The following is a 24,652-nucleotide window of genomic DNA, read 5'->3' as shown; positions in this document are numbered from 1 at the left end:
TAATACTCCTGAAACAGGAGTTGTGGGAGTATGTGATAGAATGTAAGAAAGTAAATTCTCGATTAATATGAGTATATATATATATATATATATATATATATATATATATATATATATATATATATATATATATATATATATATATATATTTTTTTTTTTTTTATACTTTGTCGCTGTCTCCTGCATTTGTGAGGTAGCGCAAGGAAACAGAAAGAAATGGCCCAACGAAAGAAATGGCCCAACGAAAGAAATGGCCCAACCCACCCCCATACACATGTATATACATACGTCCACACACGCAAATATACATACCTACACAGCTTTCCATGGTTTACCCCAGACGCTTCACATGCCTTGATTCAATCCACTGACAGCACGTCAACCCCGGTATACCACATCGCTCCAATTCACTCTATTCCTTGCCCTCCTTTCACCCTCCTGCATGTTCAGGTCCCGATCACACAAAATCTTTTTCACTCCATCTTTCCACCTCCAATTTGGTCTCCCTCTTCTCCTCGTTCCCTCCACCTCCGACACATATATCCTCTTGGTCAATCTTTCCTCACTCATTCTCTCCATGTGACCAAACCATTTCAAAACACCCTCTTCTGCTCTCTCAACCACGCTCTTTTTATTTCCACACATCTCTCTTACCCTTACGTTACTTACTCGATCAAACCACCTCACACCACACATTGTCCTCAAACATCTCATTTCCAGCACATCCATCCTCCTGCGCACAACTCTATCCATAGTCCACGCCTCGCAACCATACAACATTGTTGGAACCACTATTCCTTCAAACATACCCATTTTAGCTTTCCGAGATAATGATCTCGACTTCCACACATTCTTCAAGGCTCCCAGAATTTTCGCCCCCTCCCCCACCCTATGATCCACTTCCGCTTCCATGTTCCATCCGCTGCCAGATCCACTCCCAGATATCTAAAACACTTCACTTCCTCCAGTTTTTCTCCATTCAAACTCACCTCCCAATTGACTTGACCCTCAACCCTACTGACCTTGCTCTTATTCACATTTACTCTTAACTTTCTTCTTTCACACACTTTACCAAACTCAGTCACCAGCTTCTGCAGTTTCTCACATGAATCAGCCACCAGCGCTGTATCATCAGCGAACAACAACTGACTCACTTTTTTTATCGAGGATGTAAGGCATGTGTACGTGTAGGAAGAGAGGAAAGTGATTGGTTCTCAGTGAATGTAGGTTTGCGGCAGGGGTGTGTGATGTCTCCATGGTTGTTTAATTTGTTTATGGATGGGGTTGTTAGGGAGGTAAATGCAAGAGTTTTGGAAAGAGGGGCTAGTATGAAGGCTGTTGGGGATGAGAGAGCTTGGGAAGATATATATATATATATATATATATATATATATATATATATATATATATAAAAAAAAGGGGAGGGAGCGGGGGGCTGGAAATCCTCCCCTCTCTTTTTTTTTTTTTTTTTCCAAAAGAAGGAACAGAGGGGCCAGGTGAGGATATTCCAAAAAAGGCCCAGTCCTCTGTTCTTAACGCTACCTCGCTAACGCGGGAAATGGCTAATAGTTTAAAAGAAAAGAAATATATTTTTTTTTTTTCTTTTTTTATACTTTGTCGCTGTCTCCCGCGTTTGCGAGGTAGCGCAAGGAAACAGTTGAAAGAAATGGCCCAACCCCCCCCCATACACATGTATATACATACGTCCACACACGCAAATATACATACCTACACAGCTCTCCATGGTTTACCCCAGACGCTTCACATGCCCTGCTTCAATCCACTGACAGCACGTCAACCCCTGTATACCACATCGCTCCAATTCACTCTATTCCTTGCCCTCCTTTCACCCTCCTGCTTGTTCAGGCCCCGATCACACAAAATCTTTTTCACTCCATCTTTCCACCTCCAATTTGGTCTCCCTCTTCTCCTTGTTCCCTCCACCTCCGACACATATATCCTCTTGGTCAATCTTTCCTCACTCATCCTCTCCATGTGCCGAAACCACTTCAAAACACCCTCTTCTGCTCTCTCAACCACACTCTTTTTATTTCCACACATCTCTCTTACCCTTACGTTACTCACTCGATCAAACCACCTCACACCACACATTGTCCTCAAACATCTCATTTCCAGCACATCCATCCTCCTGCGCACAACTCTATCCATAGCCCACGCCTCGCAACCATACAACATTGTTGGAACCACTATTCCTTCAAACATACCCATTTTTGCTTTCCGAGATAATGTTCTCGACTTCCACACATTCTTCAAGGCCCCCAGGATTTTCGCCTCCTCCCCCACCCTATGATCCACTTCCGCTTCCATGGTTCCATCCGCTGCCAGATCCACTCCCAGATATCTAAAACACTTCACTTCCTCAATTTTTTCCCCATTCAAACTCACCTCCCAATTGACTTGACCCTCAACCCTACTGTACCTAATAACCTTGCTCTTATTCACATTTACTCTTAACTTTCTTCTTCCACACACTTTTCCAAACTCAGTCACCAGCTTCTGCAGTTTCTCACATGAATCAGCCACCAGCGCTGTATCATCAGCGAACAACAACTGACTCACTTCCCAAGCTCTCTCATCCCCAACAGACCTCATACTCGCCCCTCTTTCCAAAACTCTTGCATTTACCTCCCTAACAACCCCATCCATAAAGAAATTAAACAACCATGGAGACATCACACACCCCTGCAGCAAACCTACATTCACTGAGAACCAATCACTTTCCTCTCTTCCTACACCTACACATGCCTTACATCCTCGATAAAAACTTTTCACTGCTTCTAACAACTTTCCTCCCACACCATATATTCTTAATACCTTCCACAGAGCATCTCTATCAACTCTATCATATGCCTTCTCCAGATCCATAAATGCTACATACAAATCCATTTGCTTTTCTAAGTATTTCTCACATACATTCTTCAAAGCAAACACCTGATCCACACATCCTCTACCACTTCTGAAACCACACTGCTCTTCCCCAATCTGATGCTCTGTACATGCCTTCACCCTCTCAATCAGTACCCTCCCATATAATTTACCAGGAATACTCAACAAACTTATACCTCTGTAATTTGAGCACTCACTCTTATCCCCTTTGCCTTTGTACAATGGCACTATGCACGCATTCCGCCAATCCTCAGGCACCTCACCATGAGTCATACATACATTAAATAACCTTACCAACCAGTCAACAATACAGTCACCCCCTTTTTTAATAAATTCCACTGCAATACCATCCAAACCCGCTGCCTTGCTGGCTTTCATCTTCCGCAAAGCTTTCACTACCTCTTCTCTGTTTACCAAATCATTTTCCCTAACCCTCTCACTTTGCACACCACCTCGACCAAAACACCCTATATCTGCCACTCTATCATCAAACACATTCAACAAACCTTCAAAATACTCACTCCATCTCCTTCTCACATCACCACTACTTGTTATCACCTCCCCATATATATCCCTGGGGATAGGGGAGAAAGAATACTTCCCACGTATTCCCTGCGTGTCGTAGAAGGCGACTAAAAGGGGAGGGAGCGGGTGGCTGGAAATCCTCCCCTTTCTTGTTTTTTTTAATTTTCCAAAAGAAGGAACAGAGAAGGGGGTCAGGTGAGGATATTCCCTCTAAGGCCCAGTTCTCTGTTCTTAACGCTACCTCGCTAACGCGGGAAATGGCAAATAGTATGAAATATATATATATATATATATATATATATATATATATATATGTGAGAGGGTTAGGGAAAATGATTTGGTAAACAGAGAAGAGGTAGTAAAAGCTTTGCGGAAGATGAAAGCTGGCAAGGCAGCAGGTTTGGATGGTATTGCAGTGGAATTTATTAAAAAAGGGGGTGACTGTATTATTGATTGGTTAGTAAGGTTATTTAATGTATGTATGACTCATGGTGAGGTGCCTGAGGATTGGCGGAATGCGTGCATAGTGCCATTGTACAAAGGCAAAGGGGATAAGTGTGAGTGCTCAAATTACAGAGGTATAAGTTTGTTGAGTATTCCTGGTAAATTATATGGGAGGGTATTGATTGAGAGGGTGAAGGCATGTACAGAGCATCAGATTGGGGAAGAGCAGTGTGGTTTCAGAAGTGGTAGAGAATGTGTGGATCAGGTGTTTGCTTTGAAGAATGTATGTGAGAAATACTTAGAAAAGCAAATGGATTTGTATGTAGCATTTATGGATCTGGAGAAGGCATATGATAGAGTTGATAGAGATGCTCTGTGGAAGGTATTAAGAATATATGGTGTGGGAGGCAAGTTGTTAGAAGCATTGAAAAATTTTTTATCGAGGATGTAAGGCATTTGTACGTGTAGGAAGAGAGGAAAGTGATTGGTTCTCAGTGAATGTAGGTTTGTGGCAGGGGTGTGTGATGTCTCCATGGTTGTTTAATTTGTTTATGGATGGGGTTGGTAGGGAGGTAAATGCAAGAGTCTTGGAAAGAGGGGCAAGTATGAAGTCTGTTGGGGATGAGAGAGCTTGGGAAGTGAGTCAGTTGTTGTTCGCTGATGATACAGCGCTGGTGGCGGATTCATGTGAGAAACTGCAGAAGCTGGTGACGGAGTTTGGTAAAGTGTGTGGAAGAAGAAAGTTAAGAGTAAATGTGAATAAGAGCAAGGTTATTAGGTACAGTAGGGTTGAGGGTCAAGTCAATTGGGAGGTGAGTTTGAATGGAGAAAAACTGGAGGAAGTGAAGTGTTTTAGATATCTGGGAGTGGATCTGTCAGCGGATGGAACCATGGAAGCGGAAGTGGATCATAGGGTGGGGGACGGGGGCGAAAATGTATGTATATTTGCGTGTGTGGACGTGTATGTATATACATTGTGTATGGGGGTGGGTTGAGCCATTTCTTTTGTCTGTTTCCTTGCGCTACCTCGCAAACGCTGGAGACAGTGACAAGGCAAAATAAAAAAAAAAAAAAAAATATATATATATATATATATATATATATATATATATATATATATATTTTTTTTTTTTTTTTTTTGCTTTGTCGCTGTCTCCCGCGTTTGCGAGGTAGCGCAAGGAAACAGACGAAAGAAATGGCCCAACCCACCCCCATACACAATGTATATACATACACGTCCACACACGCAAATATACATACCTATTTATATATATATATATATATATATATATATATATATATATATATATATATATATATATATATATATATATATATATATATGTTGTATGGTTGCGAGGCACGGGCTATGGATAGAGTTGTGCGCAGGAGGGTGGTTGTGCTGGAAATGAGATGTTTGAGGACAATATATGGTGTGAGGTGGTTTGATCGAGTAAGTAATATAAGGGTAAGAGAGATGTGTGGAAATAAAAAGAGCGTGGTTGAGAGAGCAGAAGAGGGTGTTTTGAAATGGTTTGGGCACATGGAGAGAATGAGTGAGGAAAGATTGACCAAGAGGATATATGTGTCGGAGGTGGAGGGAATGAGGAGAAGTGGGAGACCAAATTGGAGATGGAAAGATGGATTGAAAAAGATTTTGAGTGATCGGGGCCTGAACATGCAGGAGGGTGAAAGGCGGGCAAGGAATAGAATGAATTGGATCGATGTGGTATACCGGGGTCGACGTGCTGTCAATGGATTCAATCAGGGCATGTGAAGCGGTTGAGGTAAACCATGGAATGTTCTGTGGGGCCTGGATGTGGAAAGGGAGCTGTGGTTTTGGGCATTATTGCATGACAGCTAGAGACTGAATGTGAACGAATGGGGCCTTTGTTGTCTTTTCCTAGCGCTACCTCGCACACATGCGGTGGGAGGGGGATGTTATTCCATGTGTGGCGAGGTGGCGATGGGAATGAATAAAGGCAGACAGTGTGAATTGTGTGCATGTGTATATATGTAGGTGTCTGTGTGTGTATATATATGTGTACATTGAGATGGATGGGTATGTATATTTGCGTGTGTGGACGTGTATGTATATACATGTGTATGGGGTTGGGTTGGGCCATTTCTTTTGTCTGTTTCCTTGCGCTATCTTGCAAACGCGGGAGACCGACAAAGCAAAATAATAATATATATATATATATATATGTAAGGTGAAGATTTGTATGGGTTTTCAGAAAAGAAGAGTGAATGTTGGGGTGAAGAGGGTGGTGAGAGTAAGTGAGCTTGAGAAGGAGACCTGTGTGAGGAAGTACCAGGAGAGACTGAGTACAGAATGGAAAAAGGTGAGAACAATGGAAGTAAGGGGAGTGGGAGAGGAATGGGATGTATTTAGGGAATCAGTGATGGATTGCGCAAAAGATGCTTGTGGCATGAGAAGAGTGGGAGGTGGGTTGATTAGAAAGGGTAGTGAGTGGTGGGATGAAGAAGTAAGAGTATTAGTGAAAGAGAAGAGAGAGGCATTTGGACGATTTTTGCAGGGAAAAAATGCAATTGAGTGGGAGATGTATAAAAGAAAGAGACAGGAGGTCAAGAGAAAGGTGCAAGAGGTGAAAAAAGGGCAAATGAGAGTTGGGGTGAGAGAGTATCATTAAATTTTAGGGAGAATAAAAAGATGTTCTGGAAGGAGGTAAATAAAGTGCGTAAGACAAGGGAGCAAATGGGAACTTCAGTGAAGGGCGCAAATGGGGAGGTGATAACAAGTAGTGGTGATGTGAGAAGGAGTGGAGTGAGTATTTTGAAGGTTTGTTGAATGTGTTTGATGATAGAGTGGCAGATATAGGGTGTTTTGGTCGAGGTGGTGTGCAAAGTGAGAGGGTTAGGGAAAATGATTTGGTAAACAGAGAAGAGGTAGTGAAAGCTTTGCGGAAGATGAAAGCCGGCAAGGCAGCAGGTTTGGATGGTATTACAGTGGAATTTATTAAAAAAGGGGGTGACTGTATTGTTGACTGGTTGGTAAGGTTATTTAATGTATGTATGACTCATGGTGAGGTGCCTGAGGATTGGCGGAATGCGTGCATAGTGCCATTGTACAAAGGCAAAGGGGATAAGAGTGAGTGCTCAAATTACAGAGGTATAAGTTTGTTGAGTATTCCTGGTAAATTATATGGGAGGGTATTGATTGAGAGGGTGAAGGCATGTACAGAGCATCAGATTGGGGAAGAGCAGTGTAGTTTCAGAAGTGGTAGAGGATGTGTGGATCAGGTGTTTGCTTTGAAGAATGTATGTGAGAAATACTTAGAAAAGCAAATGGATTTGTATGTAGCATTTATGGATCTGGAGAAGGCATATGATAGAGTTGATAGAGATGCTCTGTGGAAGGTATTAAGAATATATGGTGTGGGAGGAAAGTTGTTAGAAGCAGTGAAAAGTTTTTATCGAGGATGTAAGGCATGTGTACGTGTAGGAAGAGAGGAAAGTGATTGGTTCTCAGTGAATGTAGGTTTGCGGCAGGGGTGGTTGATGTCTCCATGGTTGTTTAATTTGTTTATGGATGGGGTTGTTAGGGAGGTAAATGCAAGAGTTTTGGAAAGAGGGGCAAGTATGAAGTCTGTTGGGGATGAGAGAGCTTGGGAAGTGAGTCAGTTGTTGTTCGCTGATGATACAGCGCTGGTGGCTGATTCATGTGAGAAACTGCAGAAGCTGGTGACTGAGTTTGGTAAAGTGTGTGGAAGAAGAAAGTTAAGAGTAAATGTGAATAAGAGCAAGGTTATTAGGTACAGTAGGGGTGAGGGTCAAGTCAATTGGGAGGTGAGTTTGAATGGAGAAAAACTGGAGGAAGTGAAGTGTTTTAGATATCTGGGAGTGGATCTGGCAGCGGATGGAACCATGGAAGCGAAAGTGGATCATAGGGTGGGGGAGGGGGCGAAAATTCTGGGGGCCTTGAAGAATGTGTGGAAGTCGAGAACATTATCTCGGAAAGCAAAAATGGGTATGTTTGAAGGAGTAGTGGTTCCAACAATGTTGTATGGTTGCGAGGCGTGGGCTATGGATATAGTTGTGCGCAGGAGGATGGATGTGCTGGAAATGAGATGTTTGAGGACAATGTGTGGTGTGAGGTGGTTTGATCGAGTGAGTAACGTAAGGGTAAGAGAGATGTGTGGAAATAAAAAGAGCGTGGTTGAGAGAGCAGAAGAGGGTGTTTTGAAGTGGTTTGGGCACATGGAGAGGATAAGTGAGGAAAGATTGACCAAGAGGATATATGTGTCGGAGGTGGAGGGAACAAGAAGAGGGAGACCAAATTGGAGGTGGAAAGATGGAGTGAAAAAGATTTTGTGTGATCGGGGCCTGAACATGCAGGAGGGTGAAAGGAGGGCAAGGAATAGAGTGAATTGGAGCGATGTGGTATACCGGGGTTGACGTGCTGTCAGTGGATTGAATCAAGGCATGTGAAGCGTCTGGGGTAAGCTATGGAAAGCTGTGTAGGTATGTATATTTGCGTGTGTGGACGTATGTATATACATGTGTATGGGGGGGGTTGGGCCATTTCTTTCGTCTGTTTCCTTGCGCTACCTCGCAAACGCGGGAGACAGCGACAAAGTATAATAAATATATAAATAAATATATATATATATATATATATATATATATATATATATATATATATATATATATATATATATATATATAGGGTGGCTGGAAATCCTCCCCTCTCATTTTTTTAATTTTCCAAAAGAAAGAACAGAGAAGGGGGCCAGGTGAGGATATTCCCTCAAAGGCCCAGTCCTCTGTTCTTAACGCTACCTCGCTGATGCAGGAAATGGCGAATAGTATGAAAGAAACAAATATAGCCCGTCCTTGTATTTTAACTTTCTAAAAGGGGAAACAGAAGAAGGAGTCACGCGGGGAGTGCTCATCCTCCTCGAAGGCTCAGATTGGGGTGTCTAAATGTGTGTGGATGTAACCAAAATTAGATAAAAGGAGAGATAGGTAGTATGTTTGAGGAAAGGAACCTGGATGTTTTGGCTCTGAGTGAAACGAAGCTCAAGGGTAAAGGGGAAGTGTGGTTTGGGAATGTCTTGGAGGTAAAGTCAAGGGTTAGTGAGAGGACAAGAGCAAGGGAAGGAGTAGCACTACTCCTGAAACAGGAGTGGTGGGAGTATGTGATAGAGTGTAAGAAAGTAAACTCTAGAGTGATATGGGTAAAACTGAAAGTTGATGGAGAGAGATGGGTGATTATTGGTGCATATGCCCCTGGGCATGAGAAGAAAGATCATGAGAGGCAAGTGTTTTGGGAGCAGCTGAATGAGTGTGTTACTGGTTTTACTGCATGAGACCGGGTTATAGTGTTGGGTGATTTGAATGCAAAGGTGAGTAATGTGGCAGTTGAGGTAATAATTGGTATACATGGGGTGTTCAGTGTTGTAAATGGAAATGGTGAAGAGCTTGTAGATTTATGTGCTGAAAAAGGACTGGTGATTGGGAATACCTGGTTTAAAAAGAGAGATATACATAAGTATACATATGTAAGTAGGAGAGATGGCCAGAGAGTGTTATTGGATTATGTGTTAATTGATAGGCTTGCGAAAGAGAGACTTTTGGATGTTAATGTGCTGAGAGGGCAACTGGAGGGATGTCTGATCATTATCTTGTGGAGGCGAAGGTGAAGATTTGTATGGGTTTTCAGAAAAGAAGAGAGAATGTTGGGGTGAAGAGAGTGATGAGAGTAAGTGAGCTTTGGAAGTGCGAGGAAGTACCAGGAGAGACTGAATACAGAATGGAAAGAGGTGAGAACAAAGGAGGTAAGGGGAGTGGGGAGGAATGGATGTATTTAGGGAAGCAGTGATGGCTTGCGCAAAAGATGCTTGTGGCATGAGAAGCGTGGGAGGTGGGCAGGTTAGAAAGGGTAAGTGAGTGATGGGTGAAGAAGTAAGATTGTTAGTGAAAGAGAGGAGAAAGGCATTTGGATGATTTTTGCAGGGAAATAATGCAAATGAGTGGGAGATGTATAAAAGAAAGAGACAGGAGGTCAAGAGAAAGGTGCAAGAGGTGAAAAAGAGGGCTAATGAGAGTTTGGGTGAGAGAGTATCATTAAATTTTAGGGAGATTAATAAGATGTTTTGGAAGGAGGTAAAGAAAGTGCGTAAGACAAGGGAAGAAATGGGAACTTCAGTGAAGGGGGCTAATGGAGAGGTGATAACAAGTAGTGGTGATGTGAGAAGGAGATGGAGTTAGTATTTTGAAGGTTTGTTGAATGTGTTTGATGATAGAGTGGCAGATATAGGGTGTTTTGGTCGAGGTGGTGTGCAAAGTGAGAGGGTTAGGGAAAATGATTTGGTAAACAGAGAAGAGGTAGTAAAAGCTTTGCGGAAGATGAAAGCTGGCAAGGCAGCGGGTTTGGATGGTTTTGCAGTGGAATTTATTAAAAAAGGGGGTGACTGTATCGTTGACTGGTTGGTAAGGTTATTTAATGTACGTATGATTCATGGTGAGGTGCCTGAGGATTGGCGGAATGTTTGCATAGTGCCATTGTACAAAGGCAAAGGGGATAAGAGTGAGTGCTCAAATTACGGAGGTATGAGTTTGTTGAGTAATCCTGGTAAATTATATGGGATTGTATTGATTGAGAGGGTGAAGGCATGTACAGAGCATTAGATTGGGGAAGAGCAGTGTGGTTTCAGAAGTGGTAGAGGATGTGTGGATCAGGTGTTTGCTTTGAAGAATGTATGTGCGAAATACTTAGAAAAGCAAATGGATTTGTATGTAGCATTTATGGATCTGGAGAAGGCTTATGATAGAGTTGATAGAGATGCTCTTTGGAAGGTGTTAAGGATATCTGGTGTGGGAGGCAAATTGGAGGTGGAAAGATGGAGTGAAAAAGATTTTGTGTGATCGGGGCCTGAACATGCAGGAGGGTGAAAGGCATGCAAGGAATAGAGTGAATTGGAACGATGTGGTATACCGGGGTCGACGTGCTGTCAATGGATTGAACCAGGGCATGTGAAGCGTCTGGGGTAAACCATGCAAAGTGTGTGGGGCCTGGATGTGGAAAGGGAGCTGTGGTTTCGGTGCATTATTACATGACTGAGTGTGAACGAATGGGGCCTTTGGTGTTTTTCCTAGCACTACCTTGCACACATGAGGGGGTAGGGTGTTGTTATTCCATGTGTGGCGAGGTGGCGATGGGAACAAATAAAGGCAGACAGTATGAATTATGTACATGTGTATATAGGTATATGTCTGTGTGTGTATATAATTGTGTACATTGAGATGTATAGGTATGTATATTGTGCATGGGTGAACATGTATGTATATACATGTGTATGTGGGCGGGTTGGGCCATTCTTTTGTCTGTTTCCTTGCGCTAACTCGCTAATGCGGGAGACAGCGACAAAGCAAAATAAATAAATAAATATATATATATTTTTTTTTTTGCTTAGTCGCTGTCTCCCGCGTTTGCGAGGTAGCGCAAGGAAACAGACAAAAGAAATGGCCCAACTCACCCCCATACACATGTATATACATACGTCCACGCATGCAAATATACATACCTACACAGCTTTCCATGGTTTACCCCAGACGCTTCACATGCCCTGATTCAATCCACTGACAGCACGTCAACCCCGGTATACCACATCGATCCAATTCACTCTATTCCTTGCCCTCCTTTCACCCTCCTGCATGTTCAGGCCCTGATCACACAAAATCTTTTTCACTCCATCTTTCCACCTCCAATTTGGTCTCCCACTTCTCCTCATTCCCTCCACCTCCGACACATATATCCTCTTGGTCAATCTTTCCTCACTCATTCTCTCCATGTGACCAAACCATTTCAAAACACCCTCTTCTGCTCTCTCAACCACGCTCTTTTTATTTCCACACATCTCTCTTACCCTTACGTTACTTACTCGATCAAACCACCTCACACCACACATTGTCCTCAAACATCTCATTTCCAGCACATCCATCCTCCTGCGCACAACTCTATCCATAGCCGACGCCTCGCAACCATACAACATTGTTGGAACCACTATTCCTTCAAACATACCCATTTTTGCTTTCCGAGATAATGTTCTCGACTTCCACACATTCTTCAAGGCTCCCAGGATTTTCGCCCCCTCCCCCACCCTATGATCCACTTATTATAGTGACTCACCCTCTGCATGTAAATATAAATCTTTCTTTCATACTATTCGCCATTTCCCGCGTCAGCGAGGTAGCGTTAAGAACAGAGGACTGGGCCTCTGAGGAAACATCCTCATCCAGCCCCCTTCTCTGTTCCTTCCTTTGGAAAAAAAAAAAAAAAAAAGAGGGGAGGATTTCCAGCCCCCCGCTCCCTTCCCTTTTAGTCGCCTTCTACAACACACAGGGAATACGTGGGAAGTATTCTTTCTCCCCTATCCCCAGGGAAATATAAATATATATATATATATATATATGTAGATATGGTGTTGCTGGATGCTGCATGCTTGAGGTTCCGCTGCAATTAAAGTCACCTTTGGTGAGGCTGTATCATCGTCAATTGAGAAAACAGGGTACAGTCTCATCAAAGAACTTTTTTCAGGGGAGTCTGTCCTGTCCTTTGCTACAATGTTTAGTACCTGCTTGAGCCCCAGGATGTGGGGTCTTGGTATTTTATGGTAATGTTATGTAGATATTTATTATTGTATTTAGATGTGGGAAAATACATATAAATACTGCATTTGTGAAAAGGAACTATAAATAGCAGGAGGAGCCCCTAGATGTGGGGGCTTAGGGTTGTATGACATGATATGCAGATATTTGTAAATGTATGTATATGAAAGTATATGTAAATACTCTGTGTGAGAAATGGAACCATAAATAGCAATGGGAGTCCCTGGATGTAGGGTCTTAGGATTGTATGGCAGTATATAAATATTTGTATATTTATTTGTGCTTGAAAATATTTTTAAATCTTATAAGCATGAAGAGGAACCATACATAGGAGTGTGTAATTTTGTCAGTGTGGGTTTCAAGAATCCCCTGCTACCTCCAGTGGAGCCAGTGGGAGAATAATGCAATATCATCTGTGCTGTGTCACAGCCATATGTTGACTTCTTTTTATATATATCTTGTAATTTTACTTACATTTTTATCATAGATAGTGACTTCTTTTTTCTTTCAAACTATTCGCCATTTCCTGCGTTAGCGAGGTAGCGTTAAGAACAGAGGACTGGGCCTTTGAGGGAATATCCTCACCTGGCCCCCTTCTCCGTTCCTTCTTTTGGAAAATTAAAAAAAAACGAGAGGGGAGGATTTCAGCCCCCCCTTCCCATAGCTAGTGATAAGAGAGTTATTATTAAATTTACCTTGGAAGCTCTTCCCTACTACTTCTATCCCATACTTCTTTCCTTTGCCATTCCATGCTGGGTGCTCTCTACTTTAACTTCAGCATTTGTTGATCATGGATATGTAATGTATGTAAGCTCACTTTCATGTACATTAACATATATGTACTCCATTTTGTAATGGGAATAGACAATGTGAGTACCTTGATTTTTTGCTTGTACTTTGTGATTGACATATAGTGCGGTAAAGTCACTAGGGCTTTGAGGGTTTATATCATACCGTAACATGCATTGCTAATAATCATGCTCTGCAACTGTTAATGTATTCTCTAAACACTGCACAAGCATTTTATGATAATACAGAATGCAGGCATTCAGAATTTAAAGCTAGCAGTGCAGAACTGTTCCAGACAGTTATCACTTTTTATTTACCCAGTGGTTATTTTGCCAACTTGTCAGTATTGGAGGGTCAAAACTGCATTTAGCATCTATTTTATTTGTTTATCTCCACTTGAGTACTGGATTTGGTAAATTACCAACTTACCTGTGCATCAACACCATCTTTGGATATTGACTGATTTTGTACAACAGCACTTTCTGTGGTGTTTAAATAATACTGTTAGAGCTGCAGAGTATGATGTGGATCATTTCATTTTATTCTATAATATCAAATAAAGTGTTAGTAATAATGATTTTGTTTATATGGGAAAATGTGCAGTTAACGAATTCTTAAAAGATCTGCAGAACAAATGAAAATCTAATCTCCTTATTAGTCGAGATTTATTGTCATATTCAGTATTTTAGATCAAATATACCTGATACACCCATAATTGACCATTATGCTAATTACTGATAATTGTCAATGAACAAATACAGTCTGAGATGCCAGTTGTACCACCACCCAACCTTCCCACAAACGATTATTCCTTGTGATCCCCTGCAACAGACCAATTTGATGTTGGCTCATTTCTTGCTTGAAGGCATGTGAGGTGAGAGAGTTATGGTGCAAGTGAAGGCATATGAAGTGAGAGAGTTATGGTGCAAGTGGTTCAGTGGAAAAGGTATTGGTGGTGAAAGCCTTGCATATAATGAAGTGTGGGAAAGCAGCTGGAGTGGATGAAATTGCAGTTAGATTTGTGTAGAAAGGAGGCTACAGTGCTGTTGATTGGTTGGTTGGGATTTTCATTGTACTGGTACACCACCAAATTTCCAGTATCTGATGGTTCGGCACCTCCCTTAGTCCGGACAAAATTACATGAGGGAACTTGAAATTACCACGGCCACCAGACTAGTTTACTGGAGAGAAACCGATGGCGTTGTGTGTAGGGCACGCTTATTTACATTCTTTACACTGCACTTGTTGGTGGTGACACCACAGTTCTGTGAGATTCTTAGCAAGATCAAGTGATGATGGAATGGTTTCGACAGCATCAGAGTAATGGAGTGGACTTGTCAGGTAGGATGATAATGGACCAGGCTAAGTTGTTCCATAAAGAACTTAGATTACAACATGAGCATGAATATAGCGAAGGATGGCTTCAAGGATTCAAGAAGTGTCATGGAATTTCCATGAATAAAGTGTGCAGAGAAAAGAAGTCTGCAAATCACGAAGGAGCTGCCGAGTATGTGGGTGAATTTGCGAGACTTGTAGCTGACAAGCACCTCAGTCCTGAGCAGGTGTATAATGCATATGAATACTTAAGACACATGGTATACTTTAGACACATGGGAGATGTATAATTAGTGGGTTAGAGGTGTGTTGATGAATTATTATTACGTGACTGTGGTTGGTCTGGCAAAATGGTTAATCTGGCAAGACTTTGGAACCAAGAGTGCTGAAAAATTGGTGGTGTATCTGTACATGTCTCATGGTGAGGTGGCGTAGCTGAGGACTTGGCAGATTGTCTGTATAGTGCCAATTTGTTCAGGCAAATGGGATGAAATTGCCTGGTTAAGTTACAGAGATATAACTTCTTTGAGTATGCTTACTAAGTTTTATGGGAGAGTGGTCATTAAGAGGGTGGTGGGATGCAAAACAGACGGGGGATCAGTATTTAGTATATGTGGTAATTTGTATGTGAAAGTGGGGATTGATGGATTGATGGCATGCACAGAGCATCAGACTAGGGGGAACCATGAATGGTAGAGGAAGTGTGGATCGATAGTTTGATTTGAAGAATGTGTGAGAGACAGAGAAAGAGAAGGATTTGTATGTAGCATTTAAGAATGTGGAGATAGAAATGTTGATAGAAATGCTTACTGGAAGGTGTTATGAATATGTGGTGCAGGAGGAAAGATACCAGAAACAGGAAGAGAGGAGGGTGAGTGGTTCCAGGTGAAGGTGGGTCTGTGGTAAGGGTATGAGATGTCTCTTTTTTTTTTTTTTTTTTTTTTTATACTTTGTCGCTGTCTCCCGCGTTTGCGAGGTAGCGCAAGGAAACAGACGAAAGAAATGGCCCAACCCCCCCCATACACATGTACATACACACGTCCACACACGCAAATATACATACCTACACAGCTTTCCATGGTTTACCCCGGACGCTTCACATGCCTTGATTCAATCCACTGACAGCACGTCAACCCCTGTATACCACATCGCTCCAATTCACTCTATTCCTTGCCCTCCTTTCACCCTCCTGCATGTTCAGGCCCCGATCACACAAAATCCTTTTCACTCCATCTTTCCACCTCCAATTTGGTCTCCCTCTTCTCCTCGTTCCCTCCACCTCCGACACATATATCCTCTTGGTCAATCTTTCCTCACTCATTCTCTCCATGTGCCCAAACCATTTCAAAACACCCTCTTCTGCTCTCTCAACCACGCTCTTTTTATTTCCACACATCTCTCTTACCCTTACGTTACTTACTCGATCAAACCACCTCACACCACACATTGTCCTCAAACATCTCATTTCCAGCACATCCATCCTCCTGCGCACAACTCTATCCATAGCCCACGCCTCGCAACCATACAACATTGTTGGAACTACTATTCCTTCAAACATACCCATTTTTGCTTTCCGGGATAATGTTCTCGACTTCCACACATTTTTCAAGGCTCCCAAAATTTTCGCCCCCTCCCCCACCCTATGATCCACTTCCGCTTCCATGGTTCCATCCGCTGACAGATCCACTCCCAGATATCTAAAACACTTCACTTCTTCCAGTTTTTCTCCATTCAAACTCACCTCCCAATTGACTTGACCCTCAACCCTACTGTACCTAATAACCTTGCTCTTATTCACATTTACTCTTAACTTTCTTCTTCCACACACTTTACCAAACTCCGTCACCAACTTCTGCAGTTTCCCACATGAATCCGCCACCAGCGCTGTATCATCAGCGAACAACAACTGACTCACTTCCCAAGCTCTCTCATCCCCAACAGACTTCATACTTGCCCCTCTTTCCAAGACTCTTGCATTTACCTCCCTAACAACCCCATCCATAAACAAATTAAACAACCATGGAGACATCACACACCCCTGCCGCAAACCTACATTCACTGAGAACCAATCACTTTCCTCGCTTCCTACACGTACACATGCCTTACATCCTCGATAAAAACTTTTCACTGCTTCTAACAACTTGCCTCCCACACCATATATTCTTAATACCTTCCACAGAGCATCTCTATCAACTCTATCATATGCCTTCTCCAGATCCATAAATGCTACATACAAATCCATTTGCTTTTCTAAGTATTTCTCGCATACATTCTTCAAAGCAAAGGGGGAGGAATGGGATGTATTTAGGGAATCAGTGATGGATTGTGCAAAAGATGCTTGTGGCATGAGAAGAGTGGGAGGTGGGCTGTTTAGAAAGGGTAGTGAGTGGTGGGATGAAGAAGTAAGAGTATTAGTGAAAGAGAAGAGAGAGGCATTTGGACGATTTTTGCAGGGAAAAAATGCAATTGAGTGGGAGAAGTATAAAAGAAAGAGACAGGAGGTCAAGAGAAAGGTGCAAGAGGTGAAAAAAAGGGCAAATGAGAGTTGGGGTGAGAGACTATCAGTAAATTTTAGGGAGAATAAAAAGATGTTCTGGAAGGAGGTAAATAGGGTGCGTAAGACAAGGGAGCAAATGGGAACTTCAGTGAAGGGCGTAAATGGGGAGGTGATAACAAGTAGTGGTGATGTGAGAAGGAGATGGAATGAGTATTTTGAAGGTTTGTTGAATGTGTCTGATGACAGAGTGGCAGATATAGGGTGTTTGGGTCGAGGTGGTGTGCAAAGTGAGAGGGTTAGGGAAAATGATTTGGTAAACAGAGAAGAGGTAGTAAAAGCTTTGCGGAAGATGAAAGCCGGCAAGGCAGCAGGTTTGGATGGTATTGCAGTGGAATTTATTAAAAAAGGGGGTGACTGTATTGTTGACTGGTTGGTAAGGTTATTTAATGTATGTATGACTCATGGTGAGGTGCCTGAGGATTGGCGGAATGCGTGCATAGTGCCATTGTACAAAGGCAAAGGGGATAAGAGTGAGTGCTCAAATTACAGAGGTATAAGTTTGTTGAGTATTCCTGGTAAATTATATGGGAGAGTATTGATTGAGAGGGTGAAGGCATGTACAGAGCATCAGATTGGGGAAGAGCAGTGTGGTTTCAGAAGTGGTAGAGGATGTGTGGATCAGGTGTTTGCTTTGAAGAGATGTCTCTATAGCTGTTTAATCTGTTTTATGGGGAGGTAAATGCAAGGGTCTTGGAGGAACGGGTAAGTCTGCAGTCTGTTGGGCCCTGGAAAGTGATTCATTTACTGTCAGCTGATGACGTGGTTTTTGTGGTAGATTCAAGTTAAAAACTGCAAAAGGTAGTTTATGACTTTGAGAGAGTATGTGAAAAGAGAAAGTTGAGAGGTAATGTGAAGAGAAGTAAGTTTATTAAGTTTAGCAGGGAAGAGAGGCACGTTGATGTGAGTGTAAGTTTAAATGGGCAGAGTGTGGAGGAAGTGGAATGTTTTAGATATCTGGAAGTGGTAGTGAATGGAACCATAGGAACAGAAGTAAACTTAGGATGGGAACATTGAGGAACGTGTGAGGGAAAAGATGGGCATATTTGATGGGATAGTAGTCCCATTGGTTCTGTATTTGTATGAGATAGTGATATATGATGAAAAGCATGGAAGAGGGTGGATGCTGAGGGTGGTCTGAACAGGGTTGATCATGTAAGGAATGATTGAGTGTGAAAGAGACGTAGTTGTAAGAAAAGTTTGGCTCAAAGCTGAAGAGGGTGTTCTGAAATAGATGGGACGTATGGAGAGGATGGGAGAGGAGAGACTGAGATAAAGGATATCCATGTTAGAAGGTGAGGGGGGAAAATAAGGAGAGATTGAGGACAAGGTGGAATGATGGCTTGTAAGCTGCTAAAGGTTACTGGGGCCTGAACATGCAAGTGGTTGTGAAGCATGCATAAGCTGGAGTGAATGTCAGCATCTCCACAGAAAACTTCAGTCACTCTGTTAACCACAGATAGACATGAATCCAGCTCACACCCTTCTGTTGCCTTGAATAGACAGTCTCTTCCTCAAGCAAAACACCACCTGTTCTCAACATCATTTATGACAAACCAGTAACATCCATGCAAAAGCAACACACCAAGTAAATGCCTTCAGAACCCTAGCTAGTATCAGATATGGACAAGGAAACGAATACCTTATTATTGTATACAAACGGTTCATCAGCTCAACTTTAAACTATGCTTCACCTACCTGGTCTTCCACCCACTCAAAAACAAATATAACAGAACTGCCAACTACTTAAAATAGTGCATTCAGAACTATTACTCTCTGCCTAGTAGCCACAAGCATTGAACACCTTTACAGTGAAACAAAGAACCTCCAGTTCAGTCCTCCCTCAACATGCTCAGCACTTAGTTATATACAACAGCACAAAGCCCCTTCCACCCAAACTACTCTGTAACTAACCATCAACCCCAAAGATGAAATGAAATACTTCAGCCTCACACTTAAGTTTTACTCACATCCACAACCAGACCCCACAGACCTTTTCATAGTGTACTCTGGATGCTTCATATACCCTGGTTCAGTCCATTGACAGTATGTTGATCCCATTGTAACACATCGTTTCATTTCAATCTAGTTTGTGCATGCTTTTCATCCTTCTGCATGTTCAGGCCCAGGTTGCTCAAAATCTTTTTCACTCCATCCTTCCATCCTCAATTTGGTCTCCTGTTCTCCTTGTTCCCTTCACTTCTGACACATATATCCCTTTTGTCAACTTTTCCTCACTTATTCTCTCCATATGGTCAGATCATTTCAGCACATCCTTATATGCATTCTCAACCACACTCATTTTATTTTCTATTACCATACCTTTCTCATACCCTTTCATTATTTACTCAATCAAACCACCTTACACCACATATTGTCCTCAGACATTTTATGTTCAATGCATATACTCTGCACAGTTTTATCTGTAGCCCATGCCTTACATCCACATGATAATGTTGGAACTGCTGTACCTTCAAACATACCCATTTTTGCACTCACAGATAACAATCTCTCTTTCCACATATTCAGTGCTCTCTTAGGATAAGTTACCCATTCACCCATTTTATGACTCACTTCCCCTTCCTTGTTACATTCACTGCCCTGTTCACTTTAAGGTATCTGGAACACTTTACTTCCTCCAATTTTCCTCCATTTAGTGTCACACTCCGACTAACTTGTTCTTCAACTCTTTTGAACCTAGTAACCATGCTTTTATTCACATTTGCTTTCAACCTTCCTCCTTTTACATATCCTTCCAAACTAAGTGGCCAGCTTCTGCAGTTACCCACTTGAATCTGCCACCAGTGCTTTATCAACAGCAGGCAACAGCTATCTTGCATCCCAGGTGTTCTCATTCCCCACTGACTGCATACTCGTCCATCCTTCCAAGACTTCCATTTACCTTCCTCACTACCTCACAACCATGATAACATCACACACTCCTGCTACAGACCACCCTTCACTTGGAACTGTTCACTATCCTCTCTTCCTAATCATATGCATACCTGCCATCCTTGATAAAAACTCACTGCTTCTAGCAGCTTATGTGTAAAGATTATGTGTAAAGTACAGTGATTATTGTCGTTTTCCTAGTTGTTTTGATTCAAATTAATTTTCTTCAGCATTATGGCATGTGGAGGCTGGGAAGGGAGTGTGGATTCCAGTCAGCTTGAAGCGAGACTAAGAGCAGGGTTAGAAGCAGATCGCCGTTACACAGCAGAAAATGCAGCCAAGCTACGTGCCATTCATTCAGCACCAACATATGATGAGTTCAGGCAGCTTGTTCTTGGTGAGGAAAAAGATTATTTTCACATGTATGGTAAAAGTAATTGAAAATTGGACATCCAGTTTTCCACCTATATATAGATCTATTTTATCAATATCTCCGATGCCTGTTCCCAAATAGAACTCCCTCAAGGGGGTGGCTACAGTGATAGAGTCTCCATAACTAATGAACTCCATTGCCTCTCTTTAGCCTTTAGTGCCTCATCCTTAATGGGCCACTGGCGAAGGACAACTCTAGTGCAGTGTTTACAGAGGCTCCTGCCTAGTATTCATACTGACTAGTTTCTACCTGATGCTCCTGCCTACATACTGCTTCTATCTGTTGTTCCTATCGTTTTGCCAAAAGGCAGGCCAGCACATAGTGATAGCCGCAGGAAAATCTATAGAGTTACGAAGAATGAGATGTATGGGTTTAGTGTTGTAAAGTGTTATGCATGACAAGGAGAGATTGTATGTTTTGGACAGAATGCCAGTAGTCCACATGTGGGTGAAGCAGAAAGAATAGACTGCTAACTGGGTCTGAGGAGTGCAACTTGACAACTGCTGAAGTGCTGGCTCACTTCGCGGCCATCACTAACCTTTCCAATACCTAGGCGGGTAGCCTTGGTGATGTACCTTTGTTGTCTTTGGCTTCCTGCCTACTGTTACCTACTACTTACGAATAAAACACTCACCATTTATTGGTAATAAAAGAGGAACCTAAGTATGTGCTACAGGCATTTGCGTATTCAAATCTACCTACTTTTGATTTATTTTGACTAGTCACTATTTAGGTATTATTCTTTTACCTTGTTTTAATAGAAATAGGACATTGCTCTTTAAAGTTGTGGCATTATTTGTAAAGCTTGCACATGAGAACATTGAAATGTATGAAGAATTTTTTCTCTTCTGTGTCTTTTTCACATGAGTAAGATAGTCTGGGTCAGGACTTTCCTTCCTTCAGTATTTCTTTTGAGGAAGTGCTGTTGATTCCCATTCTTTGCTGTCCACTCTACCGTGGTAGTAGCAGTGGCTTGCTTGTTTTGGGCCCTCACTTAATCAAAGTCTGCAGTAGAGATGATGTCATTGACCTTCTCCTTTTGGCCACTTGAGATCACAGAATTTCTCTAGCATGTGCATTGTCAAACCTATCTTATCCACCGCTTTTTCTTTCTTTTTTCATTAATCACTATTTAGTGTATTATGAGAAAGGTTTTCTCAATGTATGCTTTGGCCAGAGCTCGGGGATATTTTTGTGTATATGTATCACTATTATTATTATTGCATTGTACATTATATATCTGATTATGTAGATAAGAAATACTGCTTTGAATAGCATTTTGTGTGTGAAAATACATAACATTTAGTACAGGTGTGTTACACTCATTCTGATATATGATCCAGACACTCAACATTTGCTCCATTTTCTCAACAACTTCACTGTTGCTATGAATGAACACCATGTTGGAAGCAAGCTACCTCACATTATTTGCATGCTCAGGAACTGATATTCCTGATGAAGCAGGCAAGACAAGAGCTATGGTAGTATTAGCACCACATTGGTGAGCGTCAAAGCCCTTTAAGAATGTCCAATTTTACTTCCATGCTTATTCTCTTCCATCTTTTCTTTCCATAGGCACAAGACTCACTTGAGTAATTTCCACTCATAGTTGTAGGGAGTTTCTGGAGTTAATGTTGAAATTTCTTTATTTCTCACTACTTTATTTTTTCATTTTTCCATTAACATTGGATAAACAAATCACAGCATAGGATAGCACCAGATTGACATTGGATAAACAAATCACTGCATTGGAAAGCACCAGGTAGCAGGACTATTTGTACAGCACTATAACGACCAGCACTATTGTTTGGATGAATTTTGAATGCTGTTATAAGTTCAGAATACATGAAAATGTCACAAAGATAACTGCAAAAGTCATAGATTTTTACTTTCAGACAGTGAGAACAATGACTATTGTTGAATGGGCAGTGACAATGCGTGGTAGGCAGTGTCCATCTCAGGAAACTCTTGCTTTAAGTCGGATCATGGATTTTAGGAGTTTGCACTGTTTACAGTTTTTTTCATAATTTGCATGTACTTTTGTTATTGTGAATCAAAAAATCAAAACTCATAGTTTGATAGAGAACTTTAAGTTAGTCAGTAATTAAGAAAGAATGAGAGATGGAGGGGAGAGTAGGAGTTAGTCATAAGAGATTGAAGGAGGCTGGATTATTATGTTGAACAGTACAGTATGTATGTGAGAAATACTTAGAAAAGCAAATGGATTTGTATGTAGCATTTATGGATCTGGAGAAGGCATATGATAGAGTTGATAGAGATGCTCTGTGGAAGGTATTAAGAATATATGGTGTGGGAGGCAAGTTGTTAGAAGCAGTGAAAAGTTTTTATCGAGGATGTAAGGCATGTGTACGTGTAGGAAGAGAGGAAAGTGATTGGTTCTCAGTGAATGTAGGTTTGCGGCAGGGGTGTGTGATGTCTCCATGGTTGTTTAATTTGTTTATGGATGGGGTTGTTAGGGAGGTAAATGCAAGAGTCCTGGAAAGAGGGGCAAGTATGAAGTCTGTTGGGGATGAGAGAGCTTGGGAAGTGAGTCAGTTGTTGTTCGCTGATGATACAGCGCTGGTGGCTGATTCATGTGAGAAACTGCAGAAGCTGGTGACTGAGTTTGGTAAAGTGTGTGGAAGAAGAAAGTTAAGAGTAAATGTGAATAAGAGCAAGGTTATTAGGTACAGTAGGGGTGAGGGTCAAGTCAATTGGGAGGTGAGTTTGAATGGAGAAAAACTGGAGGAAGTGAAGTGTTTTAGATATCTGGGAGTGGATCTGTCAGCGGATGGAACCATGGAAGCGGAAGTGGATCATAGGGTGGGGGAGGGGGCGAAAATTTTGGGAGCCTTGAAAAATGTGTGGAAGTCGAGAACATTATCTCGGAAAGCAAAAATGGGTATGTTTGAAGGAATAGTGGTTCCAACAATGTTGTATGGTTGCGAGGCGTGGGCTATGGATAGAGATGTGCGCAGGAGGATGGATGTGCTGGAAATGAGATGTTTGAGGACAATGTGTGGTGTGAGGTGGTTTGATCGAGTAAGTAACGTAAGGGTAAGAGAGATGTGTGGAAATAAAAAGAGCGTGGTTAGGAGAGCAGAAGAGGGTGTTTTGAAGTGGTTTGGGCACATGGAGAGAATGAGTGAGGAAAGATTGACCAAGAGGATATATGTGTCGGAGGTGGAGGGAACGAGGAGAAGGGGGAGACCAAATTGGAGGTGGAAAGATGGAGTGAAAAAGATTTTGTGTGATCGGGGCCTGAACATGCAGGAGGGTGAAAGGAGGGCAAGGAATAGAGTGAATTGGAGCGATGTGGTATACCGGGGTTGACGTGCTGTCGGTGGATTGAATCAGGGCATGTGAAGCGTCTGGGGTAAACCATGGAAAGCTGTGTAGGTATGTATATTTGCGTGTGTGGACGTGTGTATGTACATGTGTATGGGGGGGGGGGGTTGGGCCATTTCTTTCGTCTGTTTCCCTGCGCTACCTCGCAAACGCGGGAGACAGCGACAAAGTATAAAAAAAAAAAAAAAAAAAAGTACAGCAGAGTGTAGTAAGGTGATATTTATAGGCACACTGCAATATTGTTTAAAGGTATAAGATTTTACATCTTTGCTTGCTGCAACATTTATAATGGTGAAATATTTCAACAAATTTTAGTGGGAAAATGTTTCTAGTCCCTCTGCTTGAAATTTCAGGTGCCCATCTAAAACCACTCGATCGAAATGACAAATCTAAAGTCCGGCCATCCATCTGGAACTCATTAGCATCTTCAGCTACTAAGAAAGCTAGCAAGCCACCTCCTCAAGATACTGAAAATTCTGTATACCCAACTGATGTCCAGTATGTGAGTATAAGTTGGAGATGATTTTCCAGATTTATTTGTCTATAGAGGATCATATTCCAGTTTTGGCCTTATGTAAGATGTGAACAGTTTGCTGAATATTTCCTTATCAGTAAAGTTGATTACAGTTTTGATATTTGCTAGCAGACAGTTCCCTTACAATGAGATTTTGGTGACTGGAAAAAGTGAAAAAAGATAATGTCTATGCCCAAGTCTCTCATTTTGTACCAGGTTGAACTTCACCTTTGTATCAGACCATCTTGGAGTCTGTCAAGTTCCCCTTGTAAGTTTA

The 24,652-nt window shown here is 41.9% G+C and overlaps 1 long non-coding RNA gene across 1 annotated transcript in view; it reads left to right on the top strand.

The window, feature by feature from the left end:
• LOC139754701 (uncharacterized) overlaps positions 1 to 24,358 on the top strand; it is a 32,551-nt gene extending 8,193 nt beyond the window's left edge. Inside the window, exons 2-3 of the long non-coding RNA XR_011713928.1 lie at positions 20,311 to 20,477; positions 24,215 to 24,358. This is a non-coding gene — a long non-coding RNA (uncharacterized lncRNA). The remainder of the gene's footprint in view (positions 1 to 20,310; positions 20,478 to 24,214) is intronic.
• The last annotated feature ends 294 nt before the right edge of the window (positions 24,359 to 24,652 follow it).

The sequence above is a fragment of the Panulirus ornatus genome, chromosome 17 (genome assembly GCF_036320965.1).
Source record: "Panulirus ornatus isolate Po-2019 chromosome 17, ASM3632096v1, whole genome shotgun sequence".
Lineage (NCBI taxonomy): Eukaryota > Metazoa > Arthropoda > Malacostraca > Decapoda > Palinuridae > Panulirus > Panulirus ornatus.
The sequence above is the reverse complement of the archived record's forward strand: the minus strand, read 5'-3'. Positions and strand labels throughout refer to the sequence as shown.